At 46.6% G+C, this 17,985-nt stretch overlaps 1 protein-coding gene across 3 annotated transcripts in view; it reads right to left on the bottom strand.

The window, feature by feature from the left end:
• The window catches only part of LOC139747926 (AKT-interacting protein-like), a 92,537-nt gene extending 76,323 nt beyond the window's left edge, over positions 1-16,214 (bottom strand). Inside the window, exon 1 of one of the 3 annotated variants that reach the window (XM_071660412.1) lies at positions 16,060-16,214. The gene's annotated coding sequence lies outside the window, so the exon portion shown is untranslated. Of the gene's footprint in view, positions 1-4,517; positions 4,839-13,802; positions 13,819-16,059 lie in introns of those variants that run through there. The other 2 variants (XM_071660414.1, XM_071660413.1) reach the window with 2 other exon arrangements.
• Positions 16,215-17,985: the final 1,771 nt, after the last annotated feature.

Below are 17,985 nucleotides of genomic sequence, written 5' to 3' on the forward strand. Positions count from 1 at the left end.
AAGACAGTCATAGGATATATGTGTTTAGGGTTCCAAAATATACTCATATACCTTAAGGGTATGCTGTCTGTGGGGTATGCTGTATGTGGGGTGGAGGGAGGGAGGAGGAGTATGAGGGAGGATAAGAATCTGTGAGGGAGGAAAGAGGGAGGAAGGAGGAACAATGAGATGGGAGACGTGAGGGACGGGGGGAGGGTTGTGAGTCGTGAGTCACAGCTGAGGGAGGGAGGGAGGGAGGAAGGGAGGGAGGGAGGGAGGGAGGGAGGGAGGGAGACCAGATCCGACAGGAAAGGGAACCCCCCTCCCCCCTACCCAACCCTACCACACCCTACACGACCACGTGATGTTACCCTACCCATACCTTACCCATCCCCCCCCTTGCCCTACCCTAGTAATACTCTAGATCTGGCCAAATTAAAAATCTGTCCTAGTCTGGGGGTATTAATTCCACCCCGTCACAGATGCACCGGAATCCAATCTGCCCTGATACGTAATGGGGAGTTTACCACACACACACACACACACACACACACACACACACACACACACACACACACACACACACACAACCCTCTGGCCATAGCGGACTAAATAATCAACACAGGATCCAAGGACAAGGGATTCTGAGCCCTGTCTACATACCTGACGTGTGTGTGTGTGTGTGTGTGTGTGTGTGTGTGTGTGTTTGTGTGTGTGTGTCGGGGGAGGGGATAGATGCCACCCCGCTTAGAAAAAAATATTAGACCCCGGAAGCCATTACCACAACACTCGTTTGTCTCAACAGCAAGAGAGAGGCTCCTGGCAACACTTGTGTTGTCCTAAACATCACACAACATCGCTATTTTTAACATCACTTAAGTCCCTGGTCTATATTCAACATCACATGTTCTATATTCAACATCACATGTTCTATATTCAACATCACAGGTTCTATATTCAACATCACATGTTCGATGTTCAACATCACATGTTCTATGTTCAACATCACATGTTCTATGTTCAACACCACATATTCTATGTTCAACATCACATGTTCTATATTCAACATTCTATGTTCAACATCACTAATGTTCTTTGTTTAACATCACGTACGATATCTTTTTTAAGTTTAACATCACTTAAAACTCTAACTTCAGAACCATCCATGGTCTCTTTCTATGTTTATGGTATATGCATAAAACCAAAGGAAAAATACAACACGATAAGTTCCCAAGTGCACTTTCGTGCAATGATCACATCATCAGGATAAATACAAGAATGAGACACAAGACGTAAACAGTCAGTAGTTTTATGCATATATATATATATATATATATATATATATATATATATATATATATATATATATATATATATATATATATATATATATATATTTTTTTTTTCATACTATTCGCCATTTCCCGCATTAGCGAGGTAGCGTTAAGAACAGAGGACTGGGCCTTTGAGGGAATATCCTCATATGGCCCCCTTCTCTGTTCCTTCTTTTGGAAAATTTAAAAAAAAAATGAGAGGGGAGGATTTCCAGCCCCCCGCTCCCTTCCCTTTTAGTCGCCTTCTACGACATGCAGGGAATACGTGGGAAGTATTCTTTCTCCCCTATATATATTTATCTATTTATTCACTTTGCCCCGTCGCCGTCCCCCGCACCAGCCATAACACCAGAGATAACAATAAACGGAAGTGTGGGGAGAAAACAGACAATGGGACGCCAGAGTGGGGTGGGGTGGGGTGGGGAGGGTCTTGCAGAACACTTGCACCCCACACCCCGGACACTGCCTCACCCCACACGGCAAACACGCCCCACGCACCCACAGCAAGTGTCCAATGCCACGCTGGGCACCACAGCAACACGCTGGGCGCCACAGCAACACGCTGGGTGCCACAGCAACACGCTGGGCGCCCCAGCAACACGCTCTAAACGCCACAGAGATGACGTCCAGGGCGCCATGTACGACAACGCGTAAAAAACGGACTCCCAAGGTCTTTAAATGTCCCCTAAACTCTTGCGCACGACGGTACGACCCTTGAGCACGACGATACGACACCTTGAGCCCGACGGTACGACCCTTGAACTAGACGATACGATCCTTGAGCACGACGGTACGATCCCTGAACACGACGATACGATCCTTGAACACGACTGTGCGACCCTTGAACACGACGGTGCGACCCTTGAGCACGACGGTACGACCCTTGAGCACGACGGTACGACCCTTGAACACGACGATCAAACCCTGAACACGGTGTTCTAAACACTTCATCAGCGATAACGAAGACATTATCTCCCACGGCTGATATGGGCGAAACACCCGGCAGCCATCGCGATGACAACACGACCCTAAGATAAACATCCCAGTACTAGGCCGGCCCTCCCCTCCCCCCGTGACTGTTAACATGTTAACATTAACCAGTCGCCAACTAACCCCTCCGCCTGTGAACCCCACGGTAGAGCTACGGGTGTTCAAAATTATTCTGGGCCATGTTCGCGTCCGCCTTGGAATCCCCCAACAGTTTATGACATTTTTTTTGGTCCCAAGGTTCCTTTAAGGATCCGGCGGCATCCCATATTCTCCTGTTGATATAGGCCCTTAAGTGAGTGTGCTGAGGGTGGTAATGGAGGAGGAACGTGTTGACGTGTGAGGTGGATGTTAGCTACGGATCCAGAGGATGTTTAAGGATGTTATTCAGGGTCGCAAGTGGGGTGGTTTCAGTAGCAGGTACGGCGGCCACCACCGCCGTTAACGCCACGTCCCCTCACAATGTCTCCGCCTGGTTCACCTCCCATGATCTGAGCTCCGGGCCTCACACCTAGACATAAATATACCTCCCCTAGCACCAGAGAGCCGCCACCACCACCCACCACAGCAGCAGCCTTCCCTCCACCACCGACAGCCACACACGACCAACCTCACCACTCTACTCGGGGAGAACTAAGATCCCCTCACTGTACAGGGCAAACACGACCCCTCCAGGTATGCGGAGAAGCCAGGAAAGTGCACACACACACACACACACACACACACACACACACACACACACACACCAAGCCTCGACCGACTAAACGACCACCACGTCAGTCAGTGAGGGCATTACTTAACACTTTCTAAAAGTACCTCAGGACTCGACAACCGCAACGTCTCCATCTTCTTCTTCCTCCACGACCAGTAAATGACCAAAGGCACTTACTTACCTACTTACTTACTTACTTACTTACTTAACTTACTTACTCCTCCCGGGTTGTGACGCGCTCAGAAATCCCGCCCGGCTTCCACTGTTTCAGTAAGTCGAGATGCGATCGCTATCTCGACTGCCAGTGACGTTGTTCGAAGCGGCAGCCGCTCAGGAAGGAAGGAAGGAAGGAGGGAAGGAAGGAGGGAAGGAAGGAAGGAAGAAAGGAAGGAAGGAAGGAAGGAAGGTAGGAGGGAGGGAGAGAGTGAAGGAGGGAGGACAGGTCCCCCGGTATCATGTCGGACGCGTCAGTAGGTCCTCCTGCTGAAGGTGAGTAATATTGGTATCCCGTCATCTGCTGTAGGAGGAGGAGGAAGGAGAAGGGGGACCTTGTGCTGCACCTGGGGGTAGGGTGTGTACGCGGGCGGACTCGTCTTCCTCCTCCTCCTCCTGCGGGAGACACACGAGGAACCCACGGCAACACCCGAGACGAGCAGGTGCGGGGTGGGGCGAGGCGAGGCGGCCGGCTGGCTCCCACCTCCTCCCTCAGGAGCCTCAGGCACGTCGCGCCAGTCACAAGCGCCTCGCACGACCACACGACCCACAGCCGGACGACCCCACAACGCCGCCGCAGCTCCGTGCGTGACAACATCGCCCCCCCCCCTCCACCACCTCAACCCCCCGCACCCCACTACCTGACCTAGTGTTCACCCTACATGCCCTCCTCTCTCCCTCCCTCTCACGTCACCCTACCCATAGAACAGCTGGCGACACCATGATGGAAATCAGACAGGTGTATCCCCGACCTCTCTCTCTCTCTCTCTCTCTCTCTCTCTCTCTCTCTCTCTCTCTCTCTCTCTCTCTCTCTCTCTCTCTATCTATCTATCTATCTCTCTCTCACAGGGTCATACGAGAGCCCTATCCCTGACCCGTCACAGGGTCATATGAGGGCCTTATCCCTGCCCTCTCACAAGGTCATACGAGAGCCCTGTCCCTGCCCTCTCACAGGGCCATATGAGAGCCTTATGCATGCCCTCTCACAGGGTCATATGAGGGCCCTATCCCTGACCTTTCACAGGGTCATGTGAGAGCCTTATCCATGCCCTCTCACAGGATCATATCCTAACGTGCCGTTCTCCAAGGTTACCCCTACCTTCCCCTGCCACTTTACACTCACCTTACCCACTTTAACCTCACTTCCTCCCTCATGATAATGAGGATAACGTCATCACTCATGGCCACTATATTCCCTCCTCATCCCCACCAAACACCCCCCCCCCCCCTGCGCCTTCGTCTCCACGCATGGGGGGGGGGAGGAAACTAGACACATAAATCATTTTACTTACCGTCTCACCTGCTATGGTGGGTGCGACAACACAGCAAAGGCACTCAGGAAACCTCTGTGTGTATTTCTTATCCTTCGTCACACACCGTCACTTTCATCACCTTCGCCACACACCGTCACCTTCACCACACACCGTCACATTCATCACCCCGGCGGAAACACTAAACCCCGCTAACACCCCCACGGTCTAGTGGGGTGTTTCCAAGTTGCACATGAGGTGTTGCAGGTGGTGGAGAGTGATCCAGAGAGAGAGAGAGAGAGAGAGGGAGGGAGAGCACACACACACACACACACACAAGGTGTCGTCCGCGCTGCCGAACATATACTGAGAGGCAAGACGTTCACACACCCACCCACACACACACACACACACAAACACACACACACGCTCTGTGTGTAGGTCGCAAGCCTCGTGGTACTGCAGAGCGATCGCTCGCCTCGGTGTGTGTGTGTGTGTGTGTGTGTGTGTGTGTGTGTGTGTGTGTGTGTATACCTATTTGTAAAGTACAGGGAGGACGTTCGACACTCGTGAGGTCTCCCATCTCTTTAAGTTACCTTCCTAGTAAGACACCTTTCCAAACTGCCGTATGTTCCCCTACATTCACTGCTTCATAACTAAGTGTATTCCATTCATCCCCGACTCATAGTCTGTTCAATTCATCTTGTACAAGTGTCTTGCTTCATTCCACGTTCTCTGGTTGTTTCGCTCTTTGCATCACGTATTCAGAAGGATGCTCTCAGCCACCAGCTCTCCATATATGACTAAACATTCATAGAAAATCGTACACATAAACATACACATCCATGATTGAAGACCTCTCTCCTTCTCCTCGTATCATACATACGTAATTATACACACAAGTATACATACATGCACAAAGACATAGATGCACGTACATATATACATACAAACGCTACACATTACCATAAACCTGATATCAGAAGCATAAGTGACCTGACGACCTGTTTAATGACCAGGTCTTGGGTGTCAGGTGCCGTCCACATGATTTGGATCAAACGAAGCCACACATACTTACCCCCAGGTGGAGTTATCCACCTAGATGACGTGAAGTACAATGTGGAGTACAGCAACAATGGTGGAACAGACGGAGGTACAGATACACAGGTTGTGGAGGGGGTAACAAGACAGACGGTGTGGTATGGAGGGGTGCCTTGTGTAGGTGGGGTGGACATGTCCAGTGATGTCATCAACAAAGGGGTAGGAAGAACACCCCCTTCACCTTAAGTGACCTCTCTTAACAAGGCTGTAGGGGGAGGGGGGGGTAAGGAAAGGGGTACACCTGACTGTACATTGTGGGGAGGGCGTGTGGCCAAGCTACGGAGCTCTAGGGGGGAGACGAGGAACCACAGGTGGGTGAGTCTATACACCATCAGAGAGTAGGTCAGCTGTGGGGAGATATTAAGGCCAGCGAAGCAGCTATCCTCGCCTGCATTCATGGAACCCCTCACCCCCCCCCTCCCCCAACGCTTCATCCCGTGCCATCATCATGACGCAGGACGCGACGCGTCGCAAGCCACCGTGACGCAACGTCGCAAAGCCGTCATCGTTATCATGCACGACGCAAGTGGCTGTAGGATGTTTCCGACGTCATGAGAGATGCGAGACTACGATACTGGGTCAGCATTAGGTATGCGTCGTCAGAGGGCCAACCTACCTAACCTACCCGCCACACACACACACCTCCTCTGTTGCTGACGCGCGCCAAAGTCAGCAGCGCCAGGAACCAACAGGTGTGTGTGGGGAGAGAGAGGGAGGGAGAGGGAGTGTGGTGTTTGTCCTCCCCACGGTGTGGTATAGACGGAGGTGTGGCTTACGTACTGTGTGGTAAGGGTGTGACACGCGACGGGGTGTGGTCGGGACAACATATGTGAGGCAGAGTTCACAGGAGAGTGGAGACTTGCACACACACACACACACACACACACACACACACACACACACACACACACACACACAAGGGCGCTGGTCCCAGCTCTGACACACACGGGTGCTGGTCCCAGCTCTGACACACACGGGTGCTGGTCCCAGCTCTGACACACACGGGTGCTGGTCCCAGCTCTGACACACACGGGCACAGTGCCAACAGGCGAGCCGCCTCCTGCAGGGGATAGTACCTGTTTTACGTTTACCTGTGCTATGGTTTGGCAGGTCTTCTACCCCCTACAGCTGGGTCTGGCACCTTACCTTACCTTACGTACACCTTACGATGGTTTGGGAGGTCTTCTTTCCCCCTACAGCTGGGTCTGGCACCTTACCTTACGTTACGATGGTTTGGGAGGTCTTCTTTCCCCCCACAGTTGGGTCTAGCACCTTACCTTACCTTACGTATACCTTACGATGGTTTGGGAGGTGTTCTACCCCCACAGCTGGGTCTGGCACCTTACCTTACCTTAATTGTTTGACCAGGCTGTTTATAACCATCTCCCCAAGGGTCGTACCGTCGTGTTCAAGGGTCGTACCGTCATGCTCAAGGGTCGTACCGTCATGCGCTCAAGGGTCGTACCGTCGTGCTCAAGGGTCGTACCGTCGTGTGCTCAAGGATCGTACCGTCGTGCTCAAGGATCGTACCGTCGTGCTGAAGGGTCGTACCGTCGTGCTCAGGGGGTCGTACCGTCGTGCTCAGGGAGTTACACAGTGTTTGCAAAAGGGTGGTGACGTCGCACGCATTGTGCGTCATTCGGTCTTGCTCAAGCGTCGCAGCGCGTTGATATGAATAATAAAAATAATAATAATAATAATATATTTCAGTGTGGGGGATGGAAAACGGGAGGGGGTTGCCAACCATAACAAAACTCAACAATAGACAGTGGCCCCCTGGCTGCTGCTGCTGCTAACGTCGAGACCGAAACAAATGACATTCGACACGCCACTAGGCCCAGATCGAATGCTCTTCGATACGGAAAGGGAGAGAGGGAAGGGGAGTCGAACCCAGCACCCCAAACTTGTCGAGACAAAACCAAACCATCCAAGCGAGGGTTACGTCTTCACACCACCACCATTAGACAACACGATATAAACCAAAACATAAATAAGGGACGATTCTTGCTATAGCTGAGGTCTTCTATATGAACCCTTCTATGAGAGGGTATAGACTATAGACGGTTCTATACACGAGACCAGACAATCGTCTCGATGGTTCTCGCGAGGCCGGAGTGACAGACTGGTGGGAATGGGGGTGTTTGAGGCCTTGTTCATATGGGGGTCAACAGAGGACTGAAGGCTGATTTCGAGACATGGGAGAAAGAAAACAAAAACAATAAGGGAGGGTGTCTTCCACACAAGACTTCCCGCTACTCTCACCACCCATCTCTCCCCCATCTCCTGATTACTTCTAACAGCTCGCCTCTCCCATCTCCAGTTCTGTACGACCCCTTACTAAAGTATAAGGACGACCCATCACCACGTCGTCCTGTTATTCCATGCACGACCCATACCCCCTCACCCAGTCGTCCCATTAACCCCAATCACCACAATTGCTAACAACTACGTGTCAACCACACAGCTACTAACAGCCTTTCACCTCAGGTTAACTACACAAGACGAACATAGAGCAATACACACAAGACAAACATAGAGCAAAACTCACAAGACAAACACAGAGCAAAACACACAAGACAAACACAGAGCAAAACTCACAAGACAAACACAGAGCAAAACTCAGGGTCCAGAACCCGATTTTTCCCCCGTCCGCCTCACGGCCTCTCATAGGTCCTTCGCCTCAAACCACAGGAACCCCTAAATATCTCCTTAGGGAAGAGGCGTCCAAGCCCCAAGCGCCCAACAAATACCTTGAGAACGAGGAGAGATACACAGCCCTCTAGCCAAAACCCGGGGAGGGGCACTGTGGCCACATAATGAGTGCTCCTTGGCTAGACAATGGGGGGTTGGATGGCCACAGCCACTCTGGACTCTCCCAATTCCCTTCCTCCCACCCCGGCAGCAAGATCGAACACTACTTTCGCCACAACACGTCCCAGAAGAGAACACTTTCTTAACTACACAACTGAAATACAATGAAACCTACTGAAGGCTACAACAGTAGGAGATCGTAAAGGCTACAACAGTAGGAGATCGTGAAGGCTACAACAGTAGGAGATCGTGAAGGCTACAACATTAGGAGATCATGAAGGCTACAACAGTAGGAGATCATTAATATACAAGCAGCGTGGGGGCCATACATCACCTACATCACAGCCAGCATACATGAGCAACACCAAATGCCATACAACCACCATACATCAGCCACAACGCCACGACAACAACCACACACCAGCGACAACGGCACTACAACACGCAAGCATCAGCCACAACCGTCATACAACAACAGCACCTGCATTGAGCACGAGCGTACGCCCTCCTCCTCTTGACCACCGCAGCACGACCCAATGAGAAGCGCCGTACCGAAGCCAAGGGAGTGACAGATAAGTCCATAAATGGCTTCCATCCATGCGTGAGTCTGATACCGTGGCATATAACTGTACATCATGGATTCCCTCCCCCGATGCTGGACCATATGAACACCACAATCGAAACACGACATCAACATCCACGTCCCTCCAAACACTTACACTCACACACACACACACACACACACACACACACACACACACACACACACACCACATGGGCGAAACTGACCCGAAAAAAAAAAAATATCTCCCTTTTGAAACCACATGATCGAGTGGGCTAAACGACTTCCAGTTCGTTGTAAAAGGTCACCAGTTGAACGGGTCAATATATCATTGCAATTTCAAATACGGAGAGAAGTCGAAGTATTACGTAAGGTCATATGCTAAATAGCCTACACATCCGGAGACGTCAAATACTACCCAGGTCCTTATGAATCCAATTAGCCCCCCTACTTAACCATCAAGGAGTTCGAACCCATGTATATTCGTAAGAACCTACGAACACCAGAAGCTACGGAGGAGTGCATCTCGAACCTCCAAAAAGGACAGTCATGTATTAGCACGACCTTTTGCGATGGCCAGTACGACCGTCAAATGGTCAAGACGTTACCATCATACACCGTAACACACGATCTCGCACCGTCAACAAACAACGTAAAAACATAGAACAAACGTATGACAAAAGCCTCTACGTCATCAGCAAACACCAACACGCAAGTTCTCACATCAACAACAAACACACGACACAGAACAAACACGTGGCATTGCGTCATCAACAAATACGACAACACAAGGAACCGAATCATCAATACAACCCCACAGAAAAAACACCTGTCATCACTATTAACCTATTTATATCCATTTGATGACTATTTCTCCAGACACTGGCCCTATTTGCTAGTATACAGATGTCAGAGGGAAGGTGGAAGAAGCGTTGAGATATCCTCCCAGCGACATGAGGTCCAGAGCCTCCCCGGACAGTCTGCTTGATCACGGTGGGACGCCAGATCTATACAAGGCGACCACGAACATCAGCTGAGCCAGGCCTCCTCACTCGCTCTGGCCTTTTCCAGCACCACGGCTGGAAACACGGGGGCACAGACCTTTGACTTCTTGTTCTTCGTCCAGTCATAGAAGAGCCAGCACCAGTCTGCCCTCTTCCAGGCTACACCTGGAAGAGGTCAGACCCACCAGCTGAGCCAACACGACGGTACGACCCTGGAGCACGACGGCACGGCCCTGTAGCACGACGGTACGACCCTGTAGCACGACGGTACGTCCCTGTAGCACGACGGTACGACCCTGTAGCACGACGGTACGACCCTGGAGCACGACGGTACGGCCCGAGTTACCATGACGAGGTGCCAAATGATGGCCAAAAGCCACCACAGCTTGGCCAAGTTACCCTAACGTAGTGGTGTGTGGCCACAACCACCACCACCACAGCTTGGCCACGTGACCCTGCTGTGGTGGGATATGCCCTCCAACCACCACAGCTTGGCCACGTGACCCTGCTGTGGTGGGATATGCCCTCCAACCACCACAGCTTGGCCACGTGACCCTGCTGTGGTGGGATATGCCCTCCAACCACCACAGCTTGGCCACGTGACCCTGCTGTGGTGGGATATGCCCTCCAACCACCACAGCTTGGCCACGTGACCCTGCTGTGGTGGGATATGCCCTCCAACCACCACAGCTTGGCCACGTGACCCTGCTGTGGTGGGATATGCCCTCCAACCACCACAGCTTGGCCACGTGACCCTGCTGTGGTGGGATATGCCTTCCAACCACCACAGCTTGGCCGTGTTACCCTGCTGTGGTATGATATGCCTTCCAACTACCACAGCTTGGCCATGTTACCCTGCTGTGGTGGCATATGGCTCGGCCAGGCTATACCCTATGGCAGGGAGGCTTCTACTAACGAGAGAAAAAAAAAAAGCTATATCACCTTCCTCCAGAACACAACTTTCTCCCTAGTTTACATAAGACCAACTGTGACTCACAGGAGTGTAGAAAGGGGCGAGAAATCTTGAAAACTGTGAGTCATTAAGATTACCTACGATGCTCATAATAAATGAGGGAGTCATTTAGATTACCTACGATGCTCATAATAAATGAGGGAGTCATTTAAGATTACTCACGTTGTTCATGATAAATGAGGAATTAAATGTTGAAGTCATGAGGTGATTTTCATGAGTGTGCATGAGGAGGAGGAGGAGGAGGAGGATCGACTGGTGAGGCCGAAGCTGGCGATGAAGATCTCATAAGTGTCTGGTGGTGGTGGAGGTGCAACCACAAGACTCTCCCCCCCTCCCACTCTCCTCCTCCTCCACCAACGTCCAAACCCCCTTCCCCACCACCACACGATCCAACCAACCAACGAACCACCCACCATCATCATCCACCACCACCGCTGGATGAGAACCATCCACAACCACAACCCGGCTCACGAATCATCGACCACCACCGCTGGATTATGCCCACTCACAACCACAACCCGGCTGATGAACAACCACCCCCCCCCCCCTCCACCAGGGGTCAACAACACATCGCTATCAGGCCAATTGCAACACCAAACTAGCAAACAACCTTTCCAACATGATGTAAACATTCTCACCTCTATCACCAACTAACCCAGGACACACCTGGCGTCCCAGCAGATGGCGGACGTATGTGTAACGAAACCTGGATTAAATAGGCAAGGTGTGGAGGAATGAGGGACACAGGTGGAAGGAATAAATGGGGGAGGGAGGGAATGAGTGAGAGGAAAGGGTTATTGGATCCTGGATGAGCAGTGGTGTGTGTGTGTGTGTGTGTGTGTGTGTGTGTGTGTGTGACAGCTGATATGATGAGCTAGCCAAAGATTCTGCAGGCAGGCAGCCTGGCTCGTCCTCCAGTCACATACTGTGTGGTAACCCCCCACCACCACCACCACAACATTCCCTCCTCACACTATACATAACTTCCTCAGACACACACACACACACACACACACACACACACACACACACACACACCTGACCTACACAACACACCTACCTCAAACACAAGTGCTTCGACGCTACACACACACTATACACTGAGCACCTACCCAACAGAGAGAGAGAGAGAGAGAGAGAGAGAGAGAGAGAGAGAGAGAGAGAGAGAGAGAGAGAGAGAGAGAGAGAGAGAGAGAGAGTGAGAGAGAGAGAGAGAGAGAGAGAGAGAGAGAGAGAGAGAGAGAGAGAGAGAGATCTGATCATAAACATTTACTGATTCCAAAGTCTCGTGAGATCTTAAAATGCGCATATAAAAACTGCCCACAAGCCACAGACTTGCTATGTATCGTTACCTATGAAGTAAGAATATGTAATCACTGAAACACCCTCTTATCAAAACCATCTCATTTGATTGTATAATACCTGCTCAAGCTACATTACTTAAATGTCTTTCAGGAAGGATAGCCACTTCCTACAATCTATTTCCAGTAAAAAGACTAACATATATATATATATATATATATATATATATATATATATATATATATATATATATATATATATATATATATATATAAATTACTTGAAGACATGTACTTGTCTCATACATTCAATAAACACACACACACCATATCTTCATTCTACGTAAATACACATTACCTATAATCATCTCATTGCCAAACAACCAAGCATTAATGACCCTAAAAATTCTTATCCTTAACTAATAAAAGCACTATTATAATCTATCATCTAACTCGAGGTGAGCAGCTATATCATAGACTAACAACGATGTTATAGATCTATTACTTACGTATACCACAAGGAATTTCTCACTACTTCCCTCCACGTAAATCAGAGTGTAAACACGTCTCGTGGGGCCCCCGCCTTCGAGAGGCCGCCAGAACGATTTCTCGTGCAACGGTGATGATGACGATGATCATGGTCGTTTCCTGCATCCCTGATCTGAGTCAACAATGCTGGCGGTACATGCTCAGTACGAGGTCTCGCCCAGAACCCTCGGCCAACCCTGGGAAAGGCGAGGACGCACGGCCCGCCCCTCACATAGCGGCTGCCCCGCCCCACCACACCTCCATAACACCTCCCACTTTTATGCACTCCCGACCCACAGGCCGGCCACGTCCTCGACAACAGCGCCGTACGTGCCAACAGGTTCACGATAACGGGCCCCCCGCCTCCGTTGTCCGACGCCACAAGGTGTTATCATTATTCATACCTGACGTGTTGCAAAGGAAAGTCGGGGAAATGTTACAAGAGCGAAGGCCGCTTCCTGACGCGCCACAGATCACAAGTCCGTGAGGCTCTTTTGCGAGAGAGAGAGAGAGAGAGAGAGAGAGAGAGAGAGAGAGAGAGAGAGAGAGAGAGAGAGAGAGAGAGAATACATACAACCGTATGTATACTACAGTCTTGGCACATTTCTAATACAATCAGACCACTGCCGATATTCGACTTTGCTCTAAGGTGATTTGATAAACTACACACACGCATCCTCTGACACCATGGGTCTACCTGACCGTACTTTTTGACATGCACATCATGACGAAAAGACAATGTGGGGGGGAATATCAAAACGATGACAATGCAAAACGAGGAGGGAGGAATGAGAACAGAAACAGAACAAGGAAGAGAGAGAAACATGACCGGAAGGGAAAGTTGGTGAACGAAATGTCAAATGCCCTTAACCCACAAGAGAGCAAATGGACGAGACACCCAGATCGAGGATATTCATATTGGGAGTCAGTTCTGTGAAGCGTTACTTCGTGTTGGTGGTGGGTGGAGAGAGGGAGTAAAGAAGTCGAAATCCAAGGTCTGGTTATCCAGCCAGGGACGTTGCCCATATATTTTTGAGCTTCGTTTACCTTCTCATAACACAGTGTACTCCTACAACCAGTTAGGTTCACTCAAATAGTCTTCTCTTTGCCTTTCAAAAGCTCTTCGTCCCCTTGGTCTGTTGCATCACTGCCCTTGTGGATATTGTCCTAATGTAACCCAGATCTTCTTCCCCTTGCTGTGTTGCATGCATGCACGCATGGGAGTCTCCTGAAATAAGTAATGTCTCCAAGTCTTCAATCTTCTGGGTAAATCGAGAATCACATTTTTCCCCTCATGAGTTCTTTATTCTGACAGGTCTAAGTTAAAAAGTGTATCAACAATTGTGCAACCTTAGATCATACCTTTACAGACTATCAGTCAACCCTTATTTGTAAACCAGTAAGGTCTGCAAAAGGGATTCAGCCTGAGAAACTGAAAAACATAAACAGGTTGCCACTAGAGATATTACTTGAAGATGTATATTCTTTCATGCCTCCAGATTTGATATTCTACCCAACACACAATGTAAAGCATCAAAGATATCAATGAATGCACATCCTAAATTACTATAATCTCCAAAACAACAATTATTAATGTTCTCAATATTTGTAGTGACAAGCCATGTAACAAATATACTGAAATGTTTATAAAGATGCAGTCTTTCTAAAAGCTATTCAGGTTATACTTGTTGCATACTAACTCCAAAGTTTCCCTTACCTTCAAAATAGTTTTAACCTTTGCAGTGTTTCTATCTACAAAGACTAAGTAGACATCATACCAGAAATCATGCAACCAAGGAATAAGACCTTTATAAATCAAATAAATTCTTTACCTTTCATCTGATTTTCTTTACAGATAAACTGGTGTTAATGCAACTCTCAACCAATGCTAGAGGAACATATCCAACTCTGTGATTATATTCAATGTAACTCCATTTTCAATTTCCCTTGTATTTCAAGTTTGGCCTGATGTATTCTCTGGTTCACATGGGAAGTGCATGACATATACAAAGACTGGGAATACTGTGTTATTCTATATATGTCTGTAGCTACTGAACACAGAAGTTATGGGAGATGAAGTAAATGTCATCATTGTTCATGGTCAGCATTTTCATGCAAGTTTCAAAATACCTAAAAAATGTACAAATTAGCTGGGAAAAGGGGAGTACTAATACATCCATTACAACGTCCTATACACGGCGCTCCTGTATGTGGTTCTGCCAGTGGACATAGCCAGTTCTGCCAGTGGACAATTTGAAACAAACGGATCCATTTTCCTTTCAATTATTTCATTATTTTTATGGAGTTATTCAAATTAAATGTAAATAACTGCCATACCATTTTATCAATATTTCTATATAATAACTTATATTTGATTCTTTTATCCTTTGACATGTATGGTTAAACTAGTACATTACAGTACCATAATTCCTTCCACAGTGTCATTTATTATATCAGGGAAAATGAAAGATTAATTAATGTAAAAGTAATTATAACTTCTGAAAATCAACAAAACCCAATAAAATATTATCTAACTTCCCTAAATATCCATGATTTACTTTCATTTTATATGTGAGTTGACATAAATCAGTGACGTAGTCTTCTGACGTAAGATAATGGGAATAATGTTTACCAAACTGTGCACAAAATATCACAAAAATAAACAGTAAAAAAATTTCACCATTTTGGGCGAAACAAAAGATAAAATATCAATGATATATTTTACCCACAGCATGGAAGATTAAGGTAAATCTAGATTACTTATGGAAATTTAGTGTGGAATTCAGAGATTATGTTGATTCCTGAAGGCGTCTGGCTAAATTATTCATCTAAAGTTATATACGAAAACAGTGATAGCTGTTCAAAAAATTTTTAGTGTGTCTAACACTAGACTCTTACTACGTTATCCTTCATTGAGTTTGACAATTTCACAAGTTATTTCCAGACAGTAAAGATTACGCAACAATTAACCAATCCACCAATCAGCAATTCCAAAATCACTGAACCACTGATTATCAGCTTCAGTACTAAAATATGCCAGTATCCTTAGCCATTCTCTCATCAAATAATTGATTGATATATAATTTGTACCTTTACTTTATCTCCTAAAGGACACATAATAATCCCTTAAGGTCGTGAACTAATTAATCTTACTAATTTTGGCACCTGATGATTCCGCTTATCACCATTATTACACGACCTCCCGTCCAACTCTCATCTTGAAATCTTAATGAATGACCCAGGAGAATGTGTTATTAATGAATATCTTAACGATATAAGCATCAAAGCTAGTAAAAGGACTCACCTTGGGGCGTCCAGCCAGACAGCAACTTCTGAGGAAACTTGACAGAGCAAAAGTGGGACGTATCCCAATGTTGTTGTTGATAACTGGTCCAATGGTTCTCTTCCACATTTATCAATATAATTGTCTTATATATTATCATTAATCCTTAGATATAGCTTGTAAGATATATGGAACATGACTGTATAAGTTATTTTGCTAGTCTTATCTTCGATATGAAAATCAACCCACCTTAGTGATGGCCAACCTGGAGTATGGTATATAAGCGATGGCTTCTCTATAATTAAGTGTTGCTCATAGTTATTCTTAAACACAATAAAGCAGCCCCTGGATACAACCCCTTTTTTGTACTATCCCATGTTCGTTTTATCATGAAGCTGGGATGGTACTTTAATTCCAGAGTACCTTAATATATACAAAACACTTAAATCCCAATAGTAACAGTATTCCTATAAAAAAAAAAAACTAACTAAAAACTCTAGCAGATAATATGCCCTTTTTTTTATTATTGACTCTACTCATATTTTTTGATTGCCCAAGCAATTAGATGGATACCTCTACTCAGTAAATTACTTTTACTATCATTTCTCTGCTACTGCTTGGAGAGCAGCCTTAAAGCTGCAAAAACTTCATCGAAGGGTGCCTAGTTATATGGCATAATAAAACTAATGTATATTACTCCTTTTTAATATGACAGAAGCAAGCAGGACATACTGTAATTTCCCTCCCCCCCAGTTTTTGGGCACTTGGAAATTTTAGATGATCAAAAGTGTCTTTATAAATGCTAGTGTTGAAATATTGGGCGCCAAGAAAAATAATTTACTGTTTAAGTACTATTACATACAATTTCCACATTATCTGATGCGAATATCTAGTTATGATCTCATCTTAGGTATAATGTTCTCAGATTTATACAATAATGCAGTCAGAAACCTTTGCATTACATCATATATCAAGTGATCCCCTGAATTGTAATTGTCTTTCTAAAAATGTCCATGTTGTACCAAGGAAATGCATGACGTTCGGCCTTTGATGATGTATTCCATAGCTTGATTAAACTATAGAATGATAAAACTTGATAATGAACTGAATGGATGATTGAACCTACCAAAGAATTAAAACTCATGATATGCTTCATTCTTTTCCAGCTTTGGGCAAGATCAATTTAGTTCCATAACTGGAATACACTAACCAAAAAGATTTTCACACAATGCTCAACAAGCATTATTTTCTCTAAATTCCAGCCTTGGGCAACAATCCATACCCAAGATAGGCATTAACTTTTTACATTACAAACAAGGAGAAAGAAAAAGTAGAAAAACTTTAGAGATTTAACCGAGGTAAGTGAGCATCAGCTCTCAAAAGGTTTGAATTCCTGGGGTTAGGGGAAGAGAAATTATGCCTACAAATCTGCATGTTAGAGAGTGCAACCAACAGATGCAGGAGCAGGTGGCTAGAAATCCTCACCTTCTGTATTACTGGACTTTGTAACTACTCATTTAGTCTTCTAAAAATTTTTTGCGCTTCTATGAAAGCATATTTTCTTTAATCCCTCCCATTTATTGCCAAGCATAAGTTACATAAGTCAACTTGTAATGTTTTTGAATTATTTCCAATTCATAAATCTTACCTTGAAAAGACCACCTCTGCACCTACCATGAGATTTTCCCATGTAGCAAGGATGGCAGGTTGTGCTTACAGGAATCTTGCTTCAAAATATGTTATCGATATTGATGTCAAGCCTGGCTTCACATGGGACCATTCTTCACGATATACCCAGGCTTCTTTTAAAGGTTTCTATGCTTATTCCATATAGGTTTATCAATTCACTTGGCAGTACATTTTTATAAGCTGGTGGGTACCAGTCTTATTACATTATGTAAAATATCTACAAAATTTCAATCATAAAAATAAAGATATTGATACGTT

This window comes from Panulirus ornatus, chromosome 71 (genome assembly GCF_036320965.1).
Source record: "Panulirus ornatus isolate Po-2019 chromosome 71, ASM3632096v1, whole genome shotgun sequence".
Classification (NCBI taxonomy): Eukaryota; Metazoa; Arthropoda; class Malacostraca; order Decapoda; family Palinuridae; genus Panulirus; species Panulirus ornatus.